Genomic DNA, 19,123 nt, shown 5'->3' with positions numbered 1-19,123 from the left:
ACAAGTATTTTGAAGAGGATGAGAGCTCACCTGATGCTGATAGTGGGGAGAACAAATTAATTGGTACAGACAACAGCCTGGAGGATTCAGGTGAAGCAAATGATACTGTGATAGAGACAAATGAGCAGGACATTGTTGATGACATGGAGGCAATTCAAGATGAATTTACAGAGACAAACAATCAGCATATTGTTGATGACACTGAGAGGAATCCAGATTTAGGATCCACAGATACAACCAGAGCAGGAAGAAAGATAAAAAAAACCTGCTCATCTGGAAGATTATGTATAATTACAAGTTGTGCTCTTTTTATTTGGTTATATTGTGCCAGGCAGGCATAAGTCAAACTTATTGAGTTCATTTATCTCAATAAGGTACTAATACTTGTATATTATTTCATGATGTAATGATTAGTAGTTTCTATTTTTGTACAGCAATATGTCTGACTATATGGAAGAAGCATTGTTCGTGCCAGACTATGAAGAAGACATGGAAGATGATTCAGTGAAAGTGCCAGAGAGACCAAAGATATTGTGTCCGGACGGAAGTGTCCGCTGTGCACTGCTAGGACACCAGCTATAAAGCCCCATGTCTTGCGCTCGCACCTTCCATGGTACTTTGGAGCTTTGACAGCATGCTGGAAATGTGGAGTCCAGGAAGGGAAGCAGTGTTTCCTTAGAGCAAAGCATATTAATGCTGAGGGCCATCCTGAGGGTGCTTTGTTTAACGAGGCAAATAGACGTCGCTGGGTTTCTCTCATGAATGGCTTGCTACACAGGATATGTTATCATATTGGACTGGGGTCCCTGGACAACCTTCTCTGTTTTGTGGTGGAGAAGCATTTGTATGTGGAGACAATAAATCCTGCAGCGTCAGACTTTACTGATGGCGAAGTCGAGTTGCTGAACCTGTATGAGGATGCTAATGGTCTTGCCCGGTCTCAATGTTTTTCCATTCATCCACCGACATCTGTGGCTTCACTCGTTCACTGGAGAATCATATGTAATCTCTTACAGCTCCTTTTACCTGCAGGGCAGAGGGATGTTATTGCAACCATGCAAGAGCTCACTCTTCTGGAAACTTGTTGGCACCAGTTCTTTCCCTTAGCAGGCCAGACCTACTACAACAACATTTTGGGGATTCCCACTTCCATCTAGACATCCTGCTTTCTCGGACTAGGTTGAGGGATTTCTCTGCATTGGAAGATGAGTTCGGTGACCCTGATTTCCGACTTAGTGTGGCCATTGCCAACTACGTCTTCCCAGAGCATTGGGAACGATTCCGCCAGCAGGCTAGAGATCCAAGGATCTACTTAACTTTTGGGCTCCACCCTCACACTGTGAAGAGCGATTATTCGATGGAACTGCTGCGCGAACTTCTGAAGGAACCAGGTTGTGTCGGCTTAGGAGAGGTCGGTCTAGACTTTACAACATCTTGCCGCTGCAGTCCAAGATGCCAAAGCCTAAAGCGCTGCAAGAAGGAATCGATTGCCCGCCAACGAGCATTTCTTAGAGAAATTCTTCCTTTGGCGAAGGACATGGACCTCACACTCGTAGTCCACTGCCAGACCTCCATTCCGGGTACGCAGCCAGAGAATTCCTTGCTCTTTTGGAGGAGTTGGGTCTGACAGACTTGCGGATCCATAGACACTGCTACATTGGGAGCCCAGAAGAAGCCATTGCATGGATGGAGCGTTTACCAAATGTTAAGTTTGGTTTCACTTCTAGTCTTCTGGGATTGTTTGAAACCGCGGACGCTCTCTGTGCAATGCCCATGGAGAGGATTTTGCTGGAGTCAGATGCTCCATACTTGCCACCCACTTCCCGCATGGATGTCAACACCCCATGGGCTCTTTTGCCAGTGGCTGAGAGGGTTGCGAAACTTAAGAGGACAACAGTGTCTGACGTCCTGACACAAACACTTAACAACCTTAAATGCCTTTACCGTATTTAATTCATGTTGCTTCATGTCTGTTGTATATGTATTGTGTATTTCTTGCAATGCGGTGACTTGCCGCATTATTTGTTTTTATTTCAGGTCCAGGATAGGATCATTTCTTTGGAACAGGGGGGAATGTAGTACAATTTGTATCCTGTGCCGAGCCCCTATATGTATTCCCGTGTTGTACCCCTTTTGTGTATGTGTGCGTATGACGTCACGCTTTCGTGTGTAGCCAGTAGAAGAAAGACGCCATTCTGTGTAAGAAACCACTGGTAACTTTTGTGAACTATTTCGACCTGCTGTGTGCGGTCAGGGGCTGCTGTGTGCGCCTCACATATATAATAACTTGCTGCTGTGTGCGCTCGTTATCTTTGTATATTTGTGTATTTGTTAACTGTCTTGTTTATGTAATAAATGTCATTACAACACAATCATCACTATAAAGACACGATTGCCTCAGAATATGAGTAGGTAACGTACATTTCAAACTTGTTATGTACGTAAATTAGTTATAAGAAAATATTGGGAAAAAAACAATTATTGACATAAAAATCATTTCAATGAAGCGTTTTAACGCAGTAATTTAAGAATTAATATGGTAACAAACGTGGTTATTTGTCATCAACTACATGAATGTCACGTCACTTCGGTAACGTTCATTTCACATATTATTGGGGAGTCCCCTCCATCTCAGTTCATTACCATTCTTTTGTGCTGTTTCGCTGAAATTGACACCTGTCGTAGCCTAGTTACTGCTAACTGTGTGCAAGGGTACAGACAAAAAAAAAAGAGTCAGACGTATTTTGCTATGATCTAACAAATGTTTGTGTTTGGCCATTGAAACTTAACATAAATCTATTCCGAATATATCCATCGACAGTCTTGTTAACACTTTCATTTTAATAGTATGTTGCAACATCGTTTGTCGAAACACAAACATACGTAATTTTCAGCAGATCTGGAAAAATATAACCTAAAATGCAATGATTCAAACAAAACTGAGTATTGTGTGCCTTTCAGTATTTGAAATGTACGTGACCGTCTTGTGTTCTGGATTCATTTGTTTTGTTTCTTTTTCCTTTTTCTTTTTGTTTCGTTTTGGGGTTTTTTTTTTACCAATTATAAGCCTATGACTACCTTGTTTTAAATTACCAACAACAATTAAATTTATATTGAAAAGTCGCATATTAAAGGTAAACAAACTGCAAAAAGGTTGCTAAAGATGAATTTAAGACACATAGAAATAAATTTTCTAGCATGTGGTAACAGTCTAAAACATTTACGAGGATTGGGGTGCATTTAGATGGATTTATGTGGTCATTTGTCAAATGGATTGTAACGATAATTTTGTTTCGCTCGTGTAAACGCAATTAATTGACTAAATAATAAAAAAATGTCAGTTAGAAATGCGCAAAATGTACGTTTCAATTTGTAACGTACATTTCAAATATAAAAATCAATTCTCTTCCACAAGCGTACGTTAGACACGCAATATATTGATACTATTTGAACTTGCATATCATAAGAAATGCATCATACAGGTTTCGTTTTCAGAAATATATACCAGGTATCAAAATTATATTACATATAATTGACCTTAATATATTTTTTTTCCTCCGCAGAAACGTTTCTTTTCATTAATTTTGGGATTTAGCCGACCTTCAACCTTTGAAACTTTACTTTGTGTACACATTCGAGTGTGTGAAAGTATGAGAATACATGAAAATTCGTGCGAGATTCACTTAATTCGAATTTCATGGTAACGTACATTTCAGTCACGTACATTTCAAATGATCACTTTTCATGTAAAAAATAATTTTTAATTGTGTTAAGCAAAACGTCTTTGCCAGTTTACAGGATACAAGGGGTTGCTTATTCAGAGTCGTCTCATATTTTCTACTTAATATATATTCTTAATGGAAGAATATAGGTAACGTACATTTCTTTCTTATCTCTACGATTAAAAATGTCTTTCATTCCGTAAACATATCTATAAAAGTTGCTCAAATTGTTCAATTTCATGTTACATTATCTATGTAGGAGTAATTAACCCTTTGAAATTTCACATTTAGTCCATCAATAAATAAAGGAGAACAAAACTATCAGGTGTATAATCCTTGTGTTTGCTTGTAATGTGGTTAAAATAGAATTAAGCGACAGGGACATTGCACAATAAAAATTATTTATTATCACAAAGAAAATGTATTTATTGTTATGAAAAGAAGTATATATGATACAAGGTTTAACTTATCAGAAAATTTTTGCTTGAGAATCAAAACTATATATTACACAGAGGGGATTCAGCATAATATTTGCCTCGGCGACAGTAACGTACATTTCAAATAGGCTACTATATTTGAATTTGGAACTCCTTAAATACCCTTTCAGATCGATAATTATATGAATTCTTATTCATTGTTATATGACCATTTATAATGTTGATTTAAAAATTACATCAGTGGTATTTCTTCTAAATGAAAACGAGGCGACATTGTTTGCGCCCTTATATTGAGAATGGGTGTAGTGCGGAAGTTTCTATTCCAACCTCAGAACCAATTGACCCTGTAAATAATGACCCCTATTTTGGCCAACCTGAAATTTCTCCATGTCTTACACCACAACAAACTGAGTTCAAAAGTAGGGCAGGGATATTGATAAAGCCAAAACAAATTTTTAGTCCAACTTAGTTTGAAATAGGGTTGTCAGTTGTTTTTATTAATAAGTGAACATAAATGAAAAGCTTCACTAAGTAAATAAAAATTAAAGATAGCAATTGATGGATATATATATTATATTATGACTTTTATAGTTATACTGGAGATGAAAAATCTCCATTCTTATTTTTTTATGACCTTACAAATAAAAGTTCATTTAATTAAAGTTCATGATCGTTCTACCTTAATTTTAATCATCACCTGGATACATGTATAATGGATTTGAATAAATTCCAAATACATGTTACATAGGTTGTATGATTAATGTGTTATTTTTAATTAATGGAATGTGATTATCTTTATTTTTAAGTTTTTAAGGATGGATGTTCTTGAACTGGAAGTCCCAATGGAGGAGATTCACACATTAAATCAGGACATCAGGCCGGAGTAGAATCCAGAGCGAATGAGCTGTCCTGTGTCAAAATGTAATATGAGTATAACATTTGCTACCTTTAGAGGTTTCATGACCCACTGGACAAGGACACATGTATCCGTTTAAAAACTCCTTAAATGCTCCACATGTCACCAACTTATTCAGCCAAAACATAAGAAACAACATGAACGAAAACATCCTACAGCTACACCAATTGAATTCATCACCATTTCGGTCCCAAATAAAGAATACATAGATATGAATTCACTGTCCCTCCAAAACTCACCTGCAAACTTCCATCACTTCCTTTATCTCCTAGAACAACAAAAACGTAAACGTGAAGTCGAAAGATTATTATAAACTACAGGAATTCTATCAGAAAATCTCGACCCGGGAATTAACAACTCCAGAGATGAAAAATTATACTTTTTAGAATCTACAACATCTATCATTGTTTCGTACCATAAAATCCCACGATGGTTTAAAGACGCACCAGTAGAACCTCCAAAAACAAGGAAATGCATTGAATATTAGAACATTATTAAGTTGAAGAGACGATGATATATATACCTGTGGGTTATTTTGTTATTATTTACATATATTTATAATGATGACATTCACTCATCTGTTTGTTGTTGTTATTGTACAGAAATACCTGAGTGATTCATGTCATTTTTGATGCATATTTTTTATGACCACTATATATTTGACCTTAGTATTTTTTGATCATTGTATCTTGTATTATATTTTTGCAGTTTTCCTTTGATTATTGTATTACTATACACAAATGCTTACACATTTGTTTCCCAAGGAGGGATGTAGGAAAACTGGTTTTTGTTCAGCCAAATTACTTACCTCAATTATCTTTACATCTTTATACTTGATAATTATTGGTTTACACTTAATTATTTTGGTCTATTAAATCATATTTAACTTAAACACAACGCCAAGCCAAACACATGTTACCCAGTTCTCCATTTGTAAACAATATTTGTCACCTCCTGTATTGTGTATTCACATTCCTTTGTAAAGTCTACTCTGATTGGCTAATAGGCGTTGTGTGAATCCAATAGTAAACTTGTCGATTCATTGATTTTCTATTGTTCAATAAAGTGTAAAAGGACTGTCTTGTCCTATTCTCACTGGAGTCGTCCGGCAGAACACTCCGTACAGGTACTGTTTCAGCACCTCATCTTTTCTCTATCATAAACACATCCAGTGATTCGAATGACGGTGGTATGTAAGGAATTCATTGCTCCTGCACAACGCTAACGAGTAATCTAGCGCGGCCAATACATTTTATAGATTATTTAGTGGCTTACAGGGGCGTGAAACACTTCCTTACTACAACAGACCTACCACTTTTTGTAGTTTTTTTGAAGCGTCTAGTTTTTGTATTTCAGTTTTATTTTTCTTATTTACTCTGAAATTTCTGATAAATATGTTTCGTTTTTTATTCATTAGCTATATCGATCATACCACTAAAATTTTGTTGCATACTTTTGTGTCACTTAATATTTCGTCATGACCGAAACGATTGTGCAATCTACTATTTGAAAAAGAGTTACGGCCCTTTGTATTATTACTCTCCATAAAAGGTTTATAAGCTACATAAAGTGTTGATGGCGGGAAAAGAACAGTGTAGGTCAAATAGTTAGAAGAAAAAAGCCCGTTGTAAGTTTCTTCTGTATTAATTCTTTTATTGGTTTTGATCAAAATGTGCATGTTCTAACTACGTCACGATATTACCAGAAATTGCAAACATATTTTGATTTAACTGGATGTCTCTATGGACCATAGCTTGACCTGGACCTCGGTTTACCAACATTTGACAAGATCCGTATAACCACGTTGAGAAGACAGAATTCAAAAAGTTAAAAACCTTTAAAAAAAAGATCAGGAATTTTAAAACATTTTTGATGCTCTAGTTCCTCGTCTCCAAGAAATATAACTTGTAAATGTACAATAAAACATCCTTTTATGATTCAACAGCGTAACAACTAATTTAAAATGAAAAGCGTTATTAAACCAATAAATACTCCTTACCATTTACTAATAAAGGAGTTAAATATCGGCGTCTGTAATGTTGACATTCACAATGAGGTCACCCGCGTGGCGCAGTAAAGTAGTCCCACTAGTACTGTGGGAAATGAAAACCGGTCCTTCGGATGAATCCGTATAAATCGAGCCCCAATATCAGAGTAGGTGCTGGCACAAAAAAGATCCAGTATTACTGAATTGCCCTGAGTGACGAGTATAGGACAGAATTTCAGCTCTCCACCGGCAAGTAGTGGCGTCAATCTCCATATGAGTGAAAAATTCTCGAGAGGAACGTTAAACAATAATATCATCATTCACAACGCCACATGTTGTTGACTTTGAGGTGAGTCGCCTGAGTGACACAGTGGTTAGAGCGTCTGCTGTAGAGTCGCGAAGAAGTTTATCCTTACGTCGCGGGGTCAAATCCCACTATGGGACTTAATTGGAGACTCTCCTTCGGATGAGACCATATTTTCCGAGGTCTATTGTCGCAGTAGGTGCTAAAAACCCTCCCCGCTCAATGGCCCTGAGTGCCGAGAAAATTTGCAGATCTCCATCGGCAAGTGGTCGCATTTCCATATGAATAAAAAATTCTTGAGGAGGACGTTTATCAGCATGGAAACAAAAAAAATCATCAGAGGTGAACTGAGGTACACCTCAGAAAAGAGAGTCTTGAACTGATCAGAGAACACCAAAAGTCCTGATCAGTTAATAAACGACATTTCAGCGAGTTTGCCACAGGCACTTGTTTCGGTAATAAATGTTTAACCCATAGTATAATAATAACACAAGGTATCTAACTCCAAATTACACTAAGTACCCCCTCCCTCAGAAACGCATTCATTTGCACTGTCAAACTGTTTATTACCATTGTCTTCTACAATAAATTATCTACACAACCATACATAGCATGCATGTCATTGTTTTCGTTTATCTCCGTAAACAGCGTCAAAACTCTGCTCGTCGAGCGGAAAAGTCGACTCAACCATGGAACGGTATGTGCTGATCCTGCACAAAAATTTTGATATCAGATAAACATCGTACTGTTTTTAGGGAAAATCAGACGTAAACAAGTTCTATTAACTCACTTCAATATTTAAAAAATGGAATCGATTTTTCAAAACCACTGATTTTTTATTTTGCTCTTTGCCAGAGACTAGTACATACCATTCTATGGTTGAGTTTGACTTTCCATCCGGCGAGCAGAGGTTTGACGCTGATTACGGAGATAAATGAAAATAAAGATAAGCATGCTCGGTATGGTTGTGTACATGAATTATCGTACAAGACATAGGTATAAACAGTTTACCCGTGCATTTCCTCTGAAAGTGTAAATGAGTGCGATTTTAAGGGAGGGGAGTACTCCGTGTAATTCGGAATTAGATACCTTGTGTTATTATTATACTATAGGTCAAAAATTTATTACAGAAACAAGTGCCTGTGGAGTTTGCCCACGGGTGATAAGTAAGAGATGAGACATGGGTATCGGACAATAAGCATATCCCTCTTTCAAGGGAAAAGTAATCTCCATGGCACCTGATCCCACCTCTGATGTTTCGGAGGTCCGTGTTTGCTCTGCTCTTATTTTGTATTGTTTTATGGACTTGGAGATGGAATACTGTTCGTTATATCCTTATCCTTCTCATTAAAAGTTTTCATAAAGCACTGAGTCTTACAACTTCAAAACTGTCGGCAATTTATGTTTACATGAAAGACAATATTTGCTTCTTAACAATAATTATGACACCTACAGATTCTAACATAATCTAACGTGCCTCGATTAAAAAAAAAAACAAAAAAAAACGTCAATTAATAAATGTAATTATTTAAGATAATTTCTTTTAAGTACATTCTCCCGAAAGTCCATCAGAAACCCGTTTCTTAGTCATAAATGCGCATGTAATTATTGAAAAAATGATACCGGCTAACATTGCTACATTGTACATGTTGTATATCCAATTGTTTTACCTAAAACACAATATTTAACACAGGGATCAATCGTATTTTTTTCATCGTTACATGTGTCCAGCATGGTTTGAATGACAGCTGAAAATTTGTTCTTGCAATCACCTCCACCAAAGCCTTTCAACTGCATGAATCTGCCAAGACATTGTAAGCATTGATTGTATGATGTTTAACGTTCCTCTAGAGAATGTTTTCACTCATATGGAGACGCCACCATTTTCGATGGAGGGCTACATCCTATACTCCTATATCCTATAATAATACTCGGCATTTTGTGCGATGAGGGGTCTTTTTCGTGCTGAAACGGAAATTGATTTTGTGATTTAGTTCCGTTTTAACGTTAGACCTACGTTCTTATATAAATTCTTAAACACTAAAAAATATTAATTTTACGATCATACAAGTAGTATGAAATTGCCAATTTACGGGGACTGCTCTGAAGTAAAACACGCTGTTTTATAGTGTTTTTGATACCTCTCTGGAGACGGTGTTTGGTATAGATATCAGCTATGTGTCGTCTTTATACATTGCAGTTAAAACCTGAACAAGGCATACAGTTGCGGAGGGCACATAGCTGAGGATTTACGATAGCCATAACGTAAGACCTGAATAAGGCAGTCAATTGGGAGAGGTGGCATACCACGGATAAAGGTGGGGGAAGTGCCAAGAGGCAGTCCTATCGTAGCGGCAGGACAAGAAGAAATTTGTGTACGGGAGACACCCGTTGACCACAGTTAGTGGTTGTCCAATCAAGAAGAAACCCATTGTATTGTATTTGTACATATATATTTGATTATAATCGTATTGGTCAACAAAAACCTGAGTTAACAGATTAACGAACCTAAGTGTAACGCCTCGGTGAAACAAGACATATCACCAAACACAACAAGCTCGGCCGCGATGCACGTTACAGTGCCAGCAACTACTGCGACACGGGACCTCTGTTTATACGGTATCACCCGAAGGACCGCTCTCCACGTCCCTCAGTGGGAGCGGACCTGCGACGTAAGGATTGACTCCTTACTTCGCGACTCTAGAGGAGATGCACTAGCCACTGCGCGGGCGAACATTGTAAAAAAAAATTACATTCCATTCTCAAAACGAATCATGTCAAATACAAGTATCCCATGGGTCTTAAAATTTTCCCGTAACACATTATTATAGACGAAAATATTTAGTAATTATGCCCCCCCTTCTCTCTGAAAAGGGAGGTAATGTCTATTGAAATGAAATTTGGTTCACAGGTTTATAACACAAATATCCAAATCAATTGGGGGGGGGGGGGGGCACTATCGAGCCATTATGGACAGAGTTATGCCACTTGGACTTAGAAAAATTCAAATTATTTCCATCTATGTTAATTTTCTTTGCAAACTGAAATGAAATTCATTAAACAGATTTATCAAAGGTTTTGTTTTGGGTACAATCGAGCCATTTTTCCCAAACAGTTTAACTCGGATTTCATTGTGATCCATGTTGAGTATATGCCTCGCAAATTAAAATATACTTGTGTGGATTTTGTTATTATTTTGTTTAAAAAACAATCCGATTGTACACACAAGTACTCTGAAGTTGACGTCAAAAAGATGCTCGAGCGTCTGCTTGACAATATCCATATTGTTTTTGGAGACCGGGTCTTCCAACAATCTATTGGAATTCCAATGGGTACCAATTGCTCCATGTTAAAAGCAGACCTATGTTTGTATTATGCGTGAAAGAAGAAAATACTTGTAGTGGCCTTCAACTCTCGACATTTAGATATATCGACGACGTATTGTCAATTAACAAAGATAATTTCCATTCTTACGTCGATACGATATATCCTGCTGAGCTCGAGATAAATAGAGGATATCTATATTGTGTGATTTGATATTGGCTTTATCCAACGAGTTGAAATATTGTATATATTCGCGAGGCTTGCCGAGCGAATATACACCATTTCAACGAATTGGATAAAGCCAGTATCAAATCACACAATTATAGATGTTCTATTTATCTCATACGACTTTCGTTTTATCAAAACTTTGAGACTTCCCCTGCAAACTACATGAATGATTGGTTATTCAAATTGATGACGTATAACTTGATGACGTAGCACCGTTGATGTTGATATGCCTCGAAAGAAAGTAGATCGTGTTCAAAATTTAGAATGTTTGCTATCTGCGCCTTTGAAAACATTATGTGATTATTGTTGGAGCTTTACATCAAACGAACTTCTGACTGAAAGTTGTAAGAACCATGCGATTGTGAAAATTAACTCTTTGTTCGGTGGCAGTACAAAACGTGCTAGGCAAGGCTTCTTGTAACGTTAGATTCATTGTTGATCCATGGTAAGTAACATCTACATTACATGTACTAGGTATGCATACGTAGTATTATATAAGAAAGCATTATTGAAGATGATAAAGGTATCTTATAACAACAACTTAATGGTGACCTTTTTACTTTCTTCTAAAACGATTTAATGGGGGGGGGCATCTGCTTCAAGTAGCCAACACAGGTTTCTGTTAAAATAAGACGAAAAAGACAGTTATTTGACATATACGAGTCTTTTTCTTGCTTTTAATCATACTATTGCCCTTTATCATTCATTTCATAAGGGCAATAATTTTCACAAATAAAAGTTTCAAAAAGAGAAAATCTTGAAGCGAGGGATCGTGTCAAAACCGGAAGTGCTATTGATAAAGCATCTACCCGTTGATAAAGCATAAGTTTATCCAACGGCCTGTATCACTCACACGTATGAGGTGACATCTCTGTTTCATATTTTGATATTTTACTTGAAAAAGGCGTTAATGGTAATCTAACAACCAAGCTCTGTGATAATTGTGGGACTTTTACTTTTCTATCGTCAATTTCCCTTACTTATGCAGCAGTATACCTTCATCACCTGCATACGGAGTTTATATACCGGTATCTCAATTGATTTGATATGCAAGAACATGCTCTACGTATGAACAATTTCTAAAACGAGGTGAATTATTGACAAACAAGTTGATGGAACAAGAATATCAGCAGTCTCGTTTAAAGTCATCATTTCGTAATTTCTTTGGTCCATACAATGACCTTGTCAGTAAATACAATTTATCATTGAGTCAAATGCCGACTGACGTTCTTCATACTAATAGTTAGTCCATTATTTATACACTAAAATGACGACGGTTTTTTCGTTATTTTCAGTCAGGACAAAGAGTACACGACGGGTGTGACTGGTCAGCAGGGGATGCTTACTCCTCCATGGCACCTACATCCCACCTCTTATGTTTTTGGGGGTCCGTGTTTGGTTTGCTCCTAATTGGGATTGTTTTATGGACTATTGATCTTGAATACTGTTCGTTATCACTATATGCTTCTCTCTAACCTTTAAACGGACGCCTTGCATTAAGTAAAACCTCAACTAAGCTGCATATGAAGAGTGCAGGGATTGCTTTGTTAACAAGACGCACGGTCTAAAAGAAACAGAAAAAGTAATTTAAACATTTTTATACAAAAAAAGATTTTTGTAGTAGAGTAAGGTAAGAATATATAAATTATTCTGTAAGAACCCTACACCCCACCCTTCCTAAAAATAGGATTTTCGAAGTAAAATGATCCCACCCTACTCCATGACCACTTAAGGGTCATTGATACTCTGATAAGAGAGATAACTCTTAACGACAGAAATGCATATTATTCCTTTATAGATTTGACAAGTCCAAAGTGTCTTTTTTTGTCCAATTTAGCCCCAAGCTATGCTATAATTGCTTGTATTTTACTTATAAAATACAGTTCTTTTGAAAAATCATTAAGGTTCAAGCAACATTTTATATGAGTGAGCAGAGGGTTTATGAACCTTAAATGTTCATGTCATATTTTGGATTTTGGTTTATTTACTGTTGGGTAGTGCGCTCGCTCTGTGTTTGCAAGGCTACTGGTTAAATTTGCGGAACAGAGAACTTGTTGAACAGAAAATAGGTAGCAACTTTTTGTCCTCAACTCAATACAGATTGTGATTTGATACACGGTCAAGTCAATAATACATCTGTGCAATTGTCCTCTCGATGACCCTTGGGCATCTTGTTAAACGAACGACATCTTTATACTATATATCAAAGTATGTGTAAGTTGATAAACGTCAAAAAAATTATCAGATTGATGTGAGAGTTCGCAGGGATAATTGACAACATGTGATAATTGAACCAAGTGCAAGTATAGTGATTGAAGATCCATTATGGTCAGTCTGTCTGCCGTCTATTCCTTTAACGGCGCACTGAGTGCCCTTTGAAGCTTTATAAATGTATATTATATGTGATGAACTTTTCGAACCACAGTCACCATTCTTGCTTCTTTTTTGTCTTTTTCTTTTTGGAAGATCTGACTATTTAGTATTCAAACTTGAAATGTTCGCCTTTTTATTGATTATCTCTTGCAAAACATTCTGAGCAATTTCTGAAAATTGGTAAAGATAAATGAGAAATTAAATTCAAATCTTATTCCCTGGATATTATTACCATTAAAGGATCTGAATATATTGTCCTTTATCAAATGACGAAAAACAATTAAAATTTACAGTCTTATTGGTTACACTTATTTTCGGCCTCGGATTACAAAAGCACTTTCTGAAAACGCGGGAGGAATACATTGTAAACAATGACAGTATAAGTCCACCAATGACATTTTTCAAGTTGTTTAGGTCAAGTTGAATAAAAAGGGTATGGGAGAATCAAACCACCTCCTCTTAAATTACAAGTGGTCTGTGTTTTACGCCTTATTCATATACTAAAATGTATTTCTGTGGAATTTTGAGATCGACCACTATTTGTTTTCGTTACCTTTTACAAAAGCACAGTAAAACAGAAGATGGCATGAGGAAACTTTACAAAAGTGACTGTTTTGAGGATATAAGCAACGTACATAAATAAAAAAACCTTACAAAGTGCATTCCTACTGATAGTTTTCAAGTGGTTCCCAATTAATATCATTGTTGCATATAAGTTCAAAGACAAAAATCGGCATACATTACCAGAGATTTTAAAGAGATATTAATTTAAATATTCTGTATTTTATGATTTTTTTTTTACGATTTAGAAGAGTTGTACAGAATATTGAGAATAATACCATATTTTCAAGCAGTCTATTGGAATTCCCATGGGTACCAATGTCTTATTAGCAGACTTATTTTTATGTTTATATGAGTATAATTGGCCGAAAATCTTATACGTAAAGATTATAGTGATTAATTGAGTTGGTATAAGATTCCGCAGTTGTTTAGGCAGTCTGATTTCTAGGGCTGGGTACTGGTTAGAGATTTCGTATTGCAATATATTGCGATATTTTTAACTGTATTGCGATATGTATTGCAATATTTTCAATGAAAATTACAATGGCATTTTCTTATCATATTAACTTAAATTAACATGCAGAATGTACATAACTATAAAAAGTAATCAAAAAGGAAAAAAAAATTTTGTATATTTTATTAAATTGTGCTCTGAAATACATCCATAAAACAGCTTCTGACTTACTGTTTGGCTTAATAACAAGCCTTTCTTACATTTATTTTTATATTTGATGATAAAATTCCTTATCCTAAGCATTTTGCCGATACATCAATATTACAAAAACGTATTGCAATACGATATTTTTTGCAGCTCTACTGGTCAGAGACCAGAAGAGCTTATGCGATAGTAATGCGTCCGTCGTCCGTCCGTCTGTCTGTCTGTAAACAATTTTTCAAAATGCTACTCCTCCTACAGTTTTGGTCCGATTTCAGTATAACTTGGCACACAAGTAGACTACACAAAGATACATAATTCTGTGCATCGGTTTTTGATTTCGATGAACGGTGTTGTCGTAGTTACTAAAAATAGAAATTTCTGTGAAATTCTTTCAAAATGCTACTCCTCCTACAGTTTTGGTCCAATTTCAGTATAACTTGGCACACAATTAGACTACACTAAGATACGTAATTCTGTGCATCGGTTTTTGATTTCGATGAACGGTGTTGCCGTGGTTACTAAAAATAAAAATTTCTGTGAAATTCTTTCAAAATGCTACTCCTCCTATAGATTTGGTCCGATTTCAGTATAACTTGGCACATAAGTAGACTACACAAAGATACATAATTCAGTGCATTGGTTTTTGATTTTGATAATCGGTGTCGCCATGGTTACTAAAACTGGTAAATTCTGTGATATTCCTTAAAAATGCTACTCCTCCTACAGTTTTGGTCTGATTTTGATATAACTTGGCAAACAAGTAGACTACACTAAGATACATAATTCTGTGCATCGGTTTTTTATTGCAATGAACGGTGTTGCCATGGTTACTAAAAATTTCTGTGAAATACTTTCAAAATGCTATTCCTCCTGCAGTTTTGTTCCGATTTCAGTATAACTTGGCACACAAGTAGACTATACTAAGATACATAATTCTGTATATTGGTTTTTATTTTGATGAGTGGCAGGAATCATTTTAGGTCACCTGAGTAACTCAGGTGACCTATTGCTATCTGTTTTCGTCCGTCGTCGTCCGTTGTGTGTCGTGTGTTAACATTTGAACATTTTCAGCTTCTTCTCTGAAACCACCGAACCAATTTCAACCAAATTTGGTATACGGCATCTATGGATAGGGGAACAAAAATTGTGAATTTCATGGTCCCTGCCCCCGTGGGGCCTGAGGGGGTGGGGCCAAACCACCAAAAGTATTGCAATCTTTAAAATCTTCTTCTTTACTCCTGGACATCAAGTAGGCAAACTGCTGACACGAATGTAATGAGCATTGAGTCTTCTACCAAAATTGTTAAATTCATGGCCCCAGGGTCAGGGGTTCTAGTGCTAGGGCGGGGCTATATTGATTATATAGTGAAAATGCATTATTTTTTGAAAATCTTCTTCTCTGCTCCTGGGTATTAAATAAACTAAGTAGGTACATAGTTATGATGAGCAAGAGTGCCTCTACCAAAATTGTGAATTTTATGGCCCCAGGGTCAGGGGTTTTGGTGTTAGGGCGGGGCTCTATTGATTATATAGTGAAAATGCATACATTCTTTGAAAATCTTCTTCTCTGCTTCTGAGTATTAAATAAACTAAATAGGTACATACATGTAGTTATGATGAGCAATAGTGCCTTTTTCAAAATTGTGAATATTATGGCCCCAGGGTCAGGGGTTCTGGTGTTAGGGCGGGGCTCTATTGATTATATAGTGAAAATGCATTTATTCTTTGAAAATCTTCTTCTCTACTTCTGAGTATTAAATAAACTAACTAGGTACATAGTTATGATGAGCAATAGTGCCTTAATTTTTCAAAATTGTGAATTGTATGGCCCCAGGGTCAGGGGTTCTGGTGTTAGGGCGGGGCTCTATTGATCATATAGTGAAAATGCATGAATTCTTTGAAATCTTTTTCTCTGCTCCTGGATATGAAATAAACCAACTAAGTACATAGTTATAATGAGCAAAAGTGTTTCTACCAAAATTGTGAATTTTATGGCCCCAGGGTCAGGGGTTGTGGTGTTAGGGCAGGGCTCTATTGATTATATAGTGAAAATGCATTTATTCTTTGAAAATCTTCTCTGCTTCTGGGTATTAGATAAACTAACTAAGCACATAGTTATGATGAGCAAGAGTGCCTCTTCCAAAATTGTGAATTTTATGGCCCCAGGGTCAGGGTTTCTGGTGTTAGGGCGGGGTTCTATTGATTTATAGTGAAAATGCATGAATTCTTTGAAATTTTTCTTCTCTGCTCCTGGATATGAAATAAACCAACTAAGTACATAGTTATAATGAGCAAGAGTGTTTCTACCAAAATTGTGAATTTTATGGCCCAGGGTCAGGGGTTGTGGTGTTAGGGCAGGGCTCTATTGATTATATAGTGAAAATGCATTTATTCTTTGAAAATCTTCTTCTCTGCTTCTGAGTATTAAATAAACTAACTAAGCACATACTTATGATGAGCAAGAGTGCCTTTTTCAAAATTTTGAATTTTATGGCCGCAGGGTCAGGGGTTCTGGTGTTAGGGCGGGGCTCTATTGATTATATAGTGAAAATGCATTAATTCTTTGAATTTTTTCTTCTCTGCTCCTGGATATGAAATAAACCAACTAAGTACATGAATTCTTTGAAAAATCTTCTCTGCTGCTGGGAATTAAATAAACTAACTAAGTGCATGGTTAATGAGCAAGAGTGCCTCTACCAAAATTGTGAATTTTATGGCCCCAGGGTCAGGGGTTCTGGTGTTAGGGCGGGGCTCTATTAATTATATAGTGAAAATTCATGAATTCTTTGAAAATTTTCTTCTCTGCTCCTAGGGATTAAATAAACGAACTAAGTAATAGTTATGATGAGCAAGAATGCCTCTTCCACAATTGTGAATTTTATGGCCCCAGCGTCAGGGGTTCTGGTGTTAGGGCGGGCTCTATTGATTATATTGTGAAAATACATTAAATCTTTGAAAAAGTTATTCTCTGCTCCTGGGTATTAAGCAGATGAACTACCTATTTTATTTTGATGAGCAAGGGTCCTAATCTTGCAGAATTGTGAATTTCAAGGCCCCAGGGTCAGGGGCACCATAGAGGGGGGGTTGTACTTATATACTGAAAATGAATGAATTGTTTGAAATCTGCTCCTTGGTATTAATCAAATAATTTTGAAAAATTGTGCAGTGTGTGGATCTAGGCCTAAGGGTCAGGGTTCCTGTGTTGTAAGGGCACTACTGATTATTGTTGAATATTACTGATTAGTTGAATGTGTTTTTTGTTCCCACCCTGCCTATGGGTATTGAGTAACAAACTAAGCAACTGCTAAGTGTATTGTTATGATGATCAATGGTGCCTCTTTCAAAATAATGAGTGCCATAGCATCTGGCTTGAAACATGAATCAAATTCAATCACTGGAAAGTTGTTGCATAATGCTCAGGTGACCTATAAGGCCCATGGGCCTCTTGTTCTATTTATTGCTGATTTAAAGTCTCAAGTCCCAACTGCTACTTTTCTCTTCCTTTGTTTTAAGTATAAACCAGTAGAGCTACAGTCTCGACAGAGACTTCTGGTTTGTCACTGTATTGCAATATATCGAAATATCGATATTTTTGCCCAGCCCTACTGATTTCTGATTGATACGGCAACGACCATATGTCGTGGTCAGTGATTACCAAAGTGTGTTGATATCCGCCATATAAAATTCTAATGTCAGATAATCCAAGATACTTATTCCAAAGGTTCTGAAGTTTGTATGTTGAGTGAAGGAACTCTGTAAGTGGTTGGCGATTTCCTCATCAGGCATCTTTTACAACCCTTAAAGCTGACATGAACTCTTAAAAAGGCATTAGTTTCATCTTTGTACGACTTACTACATTCCTGTACGCCCTTGTCAGCCATATTTCTTCGATTCCGCCATATTTTATCGAAGATTTTTGGCCACCCGTACCTGCTATATATAGGCTTGTAGAATTGTTTCACTTGAGTGATTTTTAAGCCTGGCTGTCAACATGTACACATCTCCGATAGCATAGTTTTTAGAAGTCCATAAACTGAATAAACTGACCAAATACATGTTTGAAAAGTAAGAATTCAATAAAAAATAGAACTAAACCGAGAATTAAATTATTTTTGAATGCATTTGCTGCAATATAGAAAATACACTAATACAGAATACATCATGTACAGCAACAATCCATGCAGGTCGAGAAAACGCGTCAAACGCAGTGATAAAACATTTACCTGAATATACTGCTATGTTACAGGGATGTGCACATGTCGAAAGAATTATCCTATTTTACTTTTATTGAAAAATGCATCTCAGAAGTAGTGTAATCCATTGCTAACTCAACAGTAAAAGATGCTTGGACACATGCGGCCCATGCCGATCATTTTATTTGGTCAGGGAAAATATCAAAGGTTGAAAACTCAGTGGGGTTGATTGAAAATAAATGCAGGTAATTTTTTCAAAACTAAACATTACTCTTGTCTGTAAATGTTGCAAATAGAATTTATGATTACATGGTTTAACTTCATTAAATTTTTAATAAAGCATGCATTATTACGAATCATTCACCTTTTGAAGATATTTTCCTGTGTGGGGGGGGGGGGTGTAATAAAACATGCATATTG

The 19,123-nt window shown here is 36.4% G+C and overlaps 1 pseudogene; it reads left to right on the top strand.

Moving 5' to 3' along the window:
* Window positions 1–643: 643 nt before the first annotated feature.
* Window positions 644–2,166, top strand: LOC134247929 (putative deoxyribonuclease TATDN2; annotated as a pseudogene).
* Window positions 2,167–19,123: the final 16,957 nt, after the last annotated feature.

The sequence above is a fragment of the Saccostrea cucullata genome, unplaced genomic scaffold, assembly GCF_032062105.1.
Source record: "Saccostrea cucullata isolate Sc308-1 unplaced genomic scaffold, CSIRO_AGI_Scuc_v1 ctg4147, whole genome shotgun sequence".
Lineage (NCBI taxonomy): Eukaryota > Metazoa > Mollusca > Bivalvia > Ostreida > Ostreidae > Saccostrea > Saccostrea cuccullata.
Note: the sequence above shows the minus strand (reverse complement) of the source record. Positions and strands in the feature narration are given on the sequence as shown.